Genomic DNA, 10,000 nt, shown 5'->3' on the forward strand with positions numbered 1-10,000 from the left:
AGAGAGGGAGGAAATGAGGCGAGGTAGGAAAGATAGACAGATGAATAATTACAGGAAGAGAGAGAGAAAGAGAGAGAGAGAGAGAGAGAAACAGAGATGATGGGATTCAAAGACAAAGAGAAATCCTATAATCAAGAGAGTGAAAGAAGGAGAGAGAGAGAGTAAAAAAAAAGAAAGAAAAAAAAGGATACGACAACCATGAAAAAAAAAAAGAAAAAAAAGAAGAATACAACAACCATGGGAAAAAGAAGAAGAAAAAATAATAATAAAACAGACACAAAAGCAACCAAATGAAACCAGCCAGCTCACCACCGAACGGCAACCGGAAACTCTTCTAAAAAAGGAAAGAGAACGAGACAAATGAACGACGTAGAACAAGGAATGGCAATAATGAGAGAGGGAAGAAAGATGGCGAGAGACGAGGGGGACAAGAGGAGAACTAACGGCAGGTGTGACAAGGACGAAGATTAATCTCTTTCGTCGGAAAACTCGACTCTACCTGCGTCTCGAGATGGTTACTGATGAGGTTGTTTGTCTGTCTGTCGAGCTGTCTTTGTGAGCTGTCTTTGTGGTTGTCTGTCTGTCGAGCTGTCTTTGTGGTTGTCTGTTTGTCGAGCTGTCTTTATGGTTGTCTGTCTGTCGAGCTGTCTTTGTGGTTGTCTTTGTGGTTGTCTGTTTGTCTAACTGTCTTTGTGGTTGCCTGCTTGTCGAGCTGTCTTTATGGTTGTCTGTCTGTCGAGCTGTCTTTGTGGTTGTCTTTGTGGTTGTCTGTTTGTCTAACTGTCTTTGTGGTTGCCTGCTTGTCGAGCTGTCTTTATGGTTGTCTGTTTGTTTAACTGTCTTTGTGGTTGTCTGTCTGTCAAGCTGTCTTTGTGGTTGTTTCTTTGTCGAGTTGACTTTATGGTTGTCTGTTTGTCGAGCTGTCTTTGTGGTTGTCTCTTATTTGGTTACTTGCCTGTGCCTTTTTGCGCCTGTCTGGTTGTCTATTTGTCCGATTTATTAATCCAGCTGCTTTTCTGTTTCCTATATTCTTATTTGGTTGATTGTCTGTATCCTTCATATATTTGGTTGTTTTTTGGTTGCCTGCTTGCTCTTCTTTGCCTATCTGGTCATCTCTCTCTTACTCAGCATTAACTAATTTGTTGCTTTATGATGAACCCTCTCTGCTAATCACGTCTGCTGTTGAGTGTGCATTTCAGCTGCTAATTACAAATCTGTCTCTGGCATTATATTTACTGTCATGTAAGCGACGATTGAATTCAAAATTTCAGTTCAAAATTGTGCAAGTACGTCTGTTACTTATACTTATGATAGTTATAGAGATAATGATAATAGTAATGATTATGATACTGATGATAATCATGAGGATAATAATGATAATTATAACAGTAATGATAATAATGATTATGATGATGGTTATAATAACATTGATGATGATAATAAAAAATGATAACTATGATAATAGTAATGATGACGATAATGATAGTAATAATGATAATAGTAATGATAACATTTATAAACATAATAATAACGATAATGATGATAACTAAAATAATATCAATATAGTAAGGCCCTGATATTACTTATCATGTGACCTAGGGCACTGATTATACTTTCCTATATTAATTCAGTATTATAAAGCAAGCAATTCAATCTGACATGAGTCATCCTACCCTCCTGTACCCTCTATCGCCCCTTAAGTGCACCTGGTTCAGGGCTACAGCTGTGTTTGTTAGCCAGAAACCCCCAGGCAGAGAAAGTGTCCCAAAGTGCCACCGGTGACACGGATCATAAAAGCAAGGACAGACAGAGGGACAGCCTCAGAAGGAACGCAGACAGAGAAGGAGAACAGAAGTGAACAGAGCAGAGCAGCAGAGCACACAGCTTTCTGGCCGGGTGCTCAATTCAGCTTACGATATCGTCAACCCGCGAGGCAAGGGTATTTATCGGGCCACTGATAAGGAGCATGACAAGAGAACGTCTTATGTCTTTCTTCACCGGATTACAATGATGATGATCATATTGATAATAATGATAATGCTGATAATAATAATCATAATGATAATGATGATAATGACGATGATAATGATAATAATGATGACAATTTTAATAATAATGATAATAATGATAATAATAATAATAATAATAATATTGATGGCAATAATGATAATAATGAAAATAATAATAATGGTAATAATAATAATAATGATAGTAATAATAGCGATAATAATAATAATAATGATAATGATAATAATGATAATAATAATAATGATGAAAGTGGTAATGATATAAATAATGATGATAATGATAATGAGGGTAGTCATTATTATCAACAGTAATGCCAATAGTGATTATCATAATAATGATAAGAATATTGATGATAATGATAATAATAGTTATGATAATGGCAATGATAATATTATTAATAGCAATGATGATTATGAAAGATGGAAAAGAAGGAAGCAGAGGAGAAGAAGGAAAAGAAGGAGAGGAGAGAGAGAAATAAAAGCGATAATAGATTGATAATGATTACAACAATGATAATGATGATGATGAAGATGATATTTACGATGATTATAACTGAGGCAATGGTAAGAATTTTAATTCTAATGATAATAGTAATAATGATGATTATAACACTAAAAATAATAATTTTAATAATGATAATGATATTAGTAATGATAATAGCAGTTTTGATAAGGATAAGGATAATGATAAAGATGACAATAGTAATATTAGTGATAGTAATGACAATGATAATAATAATGATAATGATGATAGTAATAATCACAACAATAATGACAGTATGAAGGATGATAATGATAATAATAATAATGATAATAGTTATTATCATTATCACTATTATGATCATTATAGTAGTAATAATAATTATGTTAATGGTAATCATAGAAATATAAACAAGAATGGTAATAACAATAATAGTAATGATAATGGTAAATATAACGATGATTAGGATAATATGGATCATAATAATAATATTAATAGTAACGATAATGATAATGATATTAATGATAATGGTAATAAAATAATCTATTATGACAGATAATCTATATAAAAAAAAATCAATAAAATAAAAACAATGAAATACTTTCAATCGTCGCAATTGCACTTAACATTCTTAAAATTGCCCCCCCCCCGTCCTCCCCCGTCCTCCCCCCTCCAACCACCCCAAGACGTCTTGAGCTTCAATCTTCACATTGCAAAGTTAATGGCCCGTGTTGCGTGGGTTGCAAGGGACTGGCACATACTACACGGCTCGCGCTACTGTCCTTCTGTTGCTCGTAAAGCCGGAGTTCCAGTTGCAAGGTATGTTTTATGTGCGTGTGTGGGTGGGCGTGGGCGTGGGTGTGAGTGTAGGTGCGTTTATGTAGGCGGATGTGGGTGGGTGTGGGTGTGGGTGCGTTTATGTGGACGGATGTAGGTGGGTGTGGGTGGGTGTAGGTGCGTTTATGTGGGCGGATGTGGGTGGGTGGGGTGTGGGTGTAGGTGCGTTTATGTGGGTGGGTGGGGTGTGGGTATAGGTGCGTTTATGTGGGTGGGTGTGGGTGTGGGTGTAGGTGCGTTTATGTGGACGGATGTGGGGGGGAGGTGTATTAGTGGGTGAAGGGATGTGTGTGTGTGTGTGTGTGTGTGTGTGTGTGTGTGTGTGTGTGTGTGTTTATGCGTGGATAGAGAGATAGATAGAGACAGATAGATAGATAAATAGATGTTAGATCAGCTGATAGATAGGGAGATAGTAAGTCAGATCGACTGATAGATAGATAGATATATAGTACCTGGTAGATAGATAGTTTGATAGATATGGATATATAGATAGACAGACAGATCGATACAGACAGACAAGCAGAAAGATAACGACAGATAGATATATAGCAAGATAAACAGATATAGATAAATAAACAAAACTTAAAAGACAGACAGACAGATGGATAATGAAACAAATAGATATTCACACACAAATTCCAAGTGAGAAGGACGAGTCGCCTTCATCCCTTGCTTCATTATTCTACTTGCAACAGTGATGCAAGCAATTCATCACACTCGGAGCTTGCAAGATATCCGGTAAAAGTGCAGAGGCTTGAGATCGTTTATTTGTCACTGCTTCCTCCGCCATTCCTCTCGTTGCAATCTATCTATCTATCTATCTATTTGTCTGTCTGTTTCTTTCTCAATATCTCTTTCTATCTCTCTTTCTCAGTCTCTTTCTCTATCTCTTTCTCTCTCTCTCTCTCTCTCTCTCTCTTTCTCTCTCTCTCTCTCTCTCTCTCTCTCTCTCTCTCTCTCTCTCTCTCTCTCTCTCTCTCTCTCTCTCTCTCTCTTTCTCTCTCTCTCTCTTTCTTCTCTCTCTCTTTCTCTCTCTCTTTCTCTCTCTCTCTCTCTCTCTCTCTCTCTCTCTCTCTCTCTCTCTCTCTCTCTCTCTCTCTCTCTCTCTCTCTCTCTCTCTCTCTCTCATCTTTTCTCTCTCTCTCTCATCTTTTCTCTCTCTCTCTCTCTCTCTCTCTCTATCCATCTATCTATCTATCTATCTCTATCTATCTATCTATCTATCTCTATCTCTATCTATCTATCTATCTCTATTTATTTATCTATCTATCTCTCTCTCTCTCTCTCATACCCTTCACCCAACGACTTATCCCCAAGTGCAACCAAGTGCACACCCACCGCTACCCGAAGGCACAAACGAAGAAAATCAATTAATCGAGGGTCTTCCTGCACTCCGGCCACTCGCAGCCAACTCTCTGGGATTCTGCAACTTGCCCAAGGACTCTAGCCAGCTTTAGTCAATGGATTTCTCTCCCTGAGTAGCCTCCACTGTTGACAATTATTGCCTTGTCCCCGTTGCCCACGCGGCGTCTCGGTTTCAATAGCTTCGAATCGTAGAGTTAGGAAGCGTAGTCTCTAAGGAGTTCGATTAGGATTAGATCCTCTTGTTACTTATAGTCTGTGAGAACTCGACTTTGGGTTATACGGTGTTCTACTATTAAGCTAAAGGAATTGATTAATGGTTTGTGTTATTTTGATTCTGGCGAGGACAATAATTTTGTTATTAAGATAATTATTTAATTTATCAACAAGCAGTCGAGAAGGACGTTTATTTATCAGTCATAGAAACTAGAGAATTCTAGGTGTGATTGGCGCTTGCAGAATTCAAAATAGAAAAATGCAACAATAATTCCATAAAAAGCAAGTGACATTTGCAATTCTGTATCAGGATATTGTCCTTTCGAGAACATGCAATAATACATAGTTTATTTTGGACGATCATAAAGCTAATGTTAATGATAAAAGTAATAATGTTGTTAGTCATGATAATGAAAATGATGATAATAATGATGATAACAATGATGATATAAATGATTAAGATAACAAAAACGTTGAGGATTTATAATGATAACGATAGTGATAATAACAATAATAATGATAATGATAGTGATAATAATGATATTAATAATAATAATAATTATGATAATAATAATAATTATGATAATAATGATAATAAGGATAGTAATAATATTACTGCAATAGTAATAGTAATGATAACAATAATGATCAGGATAATGATAATAAAGAATGACAACAACAACAAAAACAACATTTTTAATAATGATAATGCTAACAATAATACTAATGGTGATAACATAAACAATGATAGTAATGAGAGCAACTACAGCAATGATAGTAATAACAATGATAATTACTATATTGATGATGAGGAGGAGGAGGAGAAGGAGGAGGATGATAGTGATAACAATAATGATAATGATATAAATGGCAAATAAAAATGATGATGATACAGATTATAGATAACAATGATACCAAGAACAACAATAATAGTAACAATACGACTAATGATGGTAAAAATAATACTGAAAATGATTCAGCAATAATAGTAATAATGATAAATATCAATAATCATAATAATAATGACAGCAACATAAATTGATTATGCAAATTATGATAACCTCATTGCTTACACTATGATGGTTATAACATAAATTTATTTTACAAACTATGATACCAATAAAAGTTTGAAAGAAAGAAATGCGTTCTAAATCTTCTTTTTATTCCTTATCTTCTTCCTTCTCTACATCCTCTTTCTTTTCGTTTTCCTTCCTCCCTTCCTTCCATCTAGAAAGAAGGCTTAGAAAAAAAAAATAATAAATAATATAATATATAATATATATATATATATATATATATATATATATATATATATATATATATATATATATATATATATATATATATATATCTTTATATACATATATATATATTTGACTTCAATCAGAATATGATTTATGCTTGATATTTCCTAACATCATTTCTGGATTCCTAATACTTGAAATCATTTCGTCTTTTTTCTCTTACCTGTTTTTAACATTATGATACAAAAGAACAAGTCTGATTATAAACTATGAATAAACCTATCATGTATAAATGTATAGCGACATGAACATTATACATATACCAATCAGCTTCTTTGGTATAGTTGATGGGCGTGGCTTCTGGGTGAATTTACTATAACTATGTGGGCGTGGAATGGGCTTGTGTTCATGATATAATTCAGGATATGATTGTTGCATACATATTCATATTTGTCTTCTTATTCTTACATATACACTTATTCATATGATTCAATTTAATGGATATTTATATAACTATAAATATATTTCTATTTGCATATGAAATGTGTGTATAGAACAAATACAGATAGATAGATAGACAGACAGACGGGTAGATAGATAGATAGAGAGAGAGAGATGGATATAGAAAGATGGATAGACATAGATATAGATAGATATAGACATAGATATATATAGAGGCACATAGTTACAGATAGAAAGATAAACAGAGCTAGAGATAAACATGCAAATACAGGTCGAATGCAGAGCTATCGATACAGACAAACAAAAAATGAAGGAAGATACAGCTTAGTGTGAGAAGAAAGAAGAAAACCCTCGATTAAAGGATAAAACAAACAAACATTATTAAACGAACGCCATAATCCAATTTGAGATCATTATCCTCCAAAGATAGACTGACTACAAGTCGATAAGCTGCAAGAGTTTTCAGATTTGAAAGAGTCTCTCCTCTTTTCATCACCTCTGTCATCCTCGAAAGAAAGTGGCTTTTGAAGTCAAGATTTTTTGACTTGAAACGGCGCGGCGGCGTGACTGAAAAATATAAAAGTATATAGGAGGAGATATTGAGTCGTATCAAAACAGGGGTGGTTTAAGGATGTTTTATTACACAACCGATATAATCAGTACCATCTTTATTTTGATCGGAAAATGACATCACAACATCTTCACTTTATTCATGACAAACATCCTTATCACTGTCATCAACTCGGCTGCATTATTTTGACACCTTGCAAATACGCAATGATAAGTATAACGAATAATGATCACTAATTTTTGCAATTGCTTCCTCGCATCTTTCACAAAGTAAAGTACATGTGTAACTACACCAATATGCGTAACAACACTACCATCATATCATTATCATTCAGTACAATAAGCACGTAATATCAAGCAAAATACAATATCAAGCAAAACGTAGCAGGGTGTAGTGTTGTAACCACACTTGGGTACACAGGACGCAATGACGTATGAGCAGTTATATGTTATTTGAAAAAGGAATAAGAAAGTAGTGCTATGCAAACAGAGCGAAGCTTTCTAAACAGGGCGTAATTGTATAAGCTGATGCAGTGTTCTACCAGTAGTCATGTTAAAATCAATTCGCATTATTAAGCGGAGCGTAACAGGAAAAACTGTTATAAACGGGACACCATGTTGCAAAATGTAGTCTTATACAAACATATTATAGTGATATATAAATGTAGTGTTATACAAATAGAAGATAGCGTCATAAAAAAAAAAACATAAGGTAGTGTTATACGAACATACTATACCATTACCCAAACAGACTATAGTGTCATACAAACAAAATGAAGTGTCAAACAAACAGACCATAGCATTATACAAACAGAATACAGTGCTATACAAACAGAATGTAGTGATACATAAAATATATTCAGACGAGGTGAAGAGGCTGCTGACCTTGCCTCGAGGGAGAAGGAACACGTTCAAAGGGAAGTCAGATGAGATGCAAATATTATTCATATGTTTATCAATTTCGCCTCAGACCTTTAATTGTAGGATTTCCTTCCTTGGGGATTTGTCTCCTTTCGCTTGTGGTGTAGGTCGTTTCTCTGTGGATTTGTTTGCTCGTTTCTCTGTGGATTTGTTTTCTTTTGGGGGATTTGTTTGCTCGTTTTTCTGTGAATTTGAATGCTCGTTTCTCTGTGGATTTGTTTGCTCGTTTCTCTGTGGATTTGTTTGCTCGTTTCTCTGTGGATTTGTTTGCTCGTTTCTCTGTGGATTTGTTTTCTTTTGGGGGATTTGTTTGCTCGTTTCTCTGTGGATTTGTTTGCTCGTTTCTCTGTGGATTTGTTTGCTCGTTTCTCTGTGGATTTGTTTTCTTTTGAGGGATTTGTTTGCTCGTTTCTCTGTGGATTTGTTTGCTCGTTTCTCTGTGGATTTGTTTGCTCGTTTCTCTGTGGATTTGTTTGCTCGTTTCTCTGTGGATTTGTTTGCTCGTTTCTCTGTGGATTTGTTTGCTCGTTTCTCTGTGGATTTGTTTGCTCGTTTCTCTGTGGATTTGCTTGCTCGTTTCTCTGTGGATTTGTTTGCTCGTTTCTCTGTGGATTTGTTTGCTCGTTTCTCTGTGGATTTGTTTGCTCGTTTCTCTGTGGATTTGTTTGCTCGTTTCTCTGTGGATTTGTTTGCTCGTTTCTCTGTGGATTTGTTTTCTTTTGGGGGATTTGTTTGCTCGTTTCTCTGTGGATTTGTTTGCTTGTTTCTCTGTGGATTTGTTTGCTCGTTTCTCTGTGGATTTGTTTGCTCGTTTCTCTGTGGATTTGTTTGCTCGTTTCTCTGTGGATTTGTTTTCTTTTTGGGGATTTGTTTGCTCGTTTCTCTGTGGATTTGTTTGCTCGTTTCTCTGTGGATTTGCTTGCTCGTTTCTCTGTGGATTTGTTTGCTCGTTTCTCTGTGGATTTGTTTGCTCGTTTCTCTGTGGATTTGTTTGCTCGTTTCTCTGTGGATTTGTTTGCTCGTTTCTCTGTGGATTTGTTTGCTCGTTTCTCTGTGGATTTGTTTGCTCGTTTCTCTGTGGATTTGTTTGCTCGTTTCTCTGTGGATTTGTTTGCTCGTTTCTCTGTGGATTTGTTTGCTCGTTTCTCTGTGGATTTGTTTGCTCGTTTCTCTGTGGATTTGTTTTCTTTTGAGGGATTTGTTTGCTCGTTTCTCTGTGGATTTGTTTGCTCGTTTCTCTGTGGATTTGTTTTCTTTTTGGGGATTTGTTTGCTCGTTTCTCTGTGGATTTGTTTGCTCGTTTCTCTGTGGATTTGTTTTCTTTTTGGGGATTTGTTTGCTCGTTTCTCTGTGGATTTGTTTGCTCGTTTCTCTGTGGATTTGCTTGCTCGTTTCTCTGTGGATTTGCTTGCTCGTTTCTCTGTGGATTTGTTTGCTCGTTTCTCTGTGGATTTGTTTTTCTTGTTTCTCTGTGGATTTGTTTGCTCGTTTCTCTGTGGATTTGTTTTCCTTTGTGTGGATCTGTTTTTTTCTCGTTTCCCTGTGGATTTGTTTGCTTTATTTGTTTTCTTTTGGGGATTTGTTTTTCTCGTTTCTCTGTGGATTTGCTGTTTTTTGTGGATTTGTTTGCTAGTTTCTCTGTGGATTTTCTTTTATATTGTTTTCTCGTTTCCCTGTGGATTTGTTTGCTCGTTTCTTTGTGAATTTGATTGCTCGTTTGTCTTTGGATTTATTTGCTCGTTTCTCTCTGTCGCTACATCTGGTATGGGTGTGTTTGTATTTTGTATTTGATCCTCTTTTTCTTGTGACTTAGTTTGTGACTTTTATTTCTTCTCTTAGTCGACTTGTTTGTTTGTTTGTTTGTTTGTTTGTTTGTTTCA

The sequence above is a fragment of the Penaeus japonicus genome, unplaced genomic scaffold, assembly GCF_977035675.1.
Source record: "Penaeus japonicus unplaced genomic scaffold, GWHDUDI00000001_assembly GWHDUDI00000012, whole genome shotgun sequence".
Lineage (NCBI taxonomy): Eukaryota > Metazoa > Arthropoda > Malacostraca > Decapoda > Penaeidae > Penaeus > Penaeus japonicus.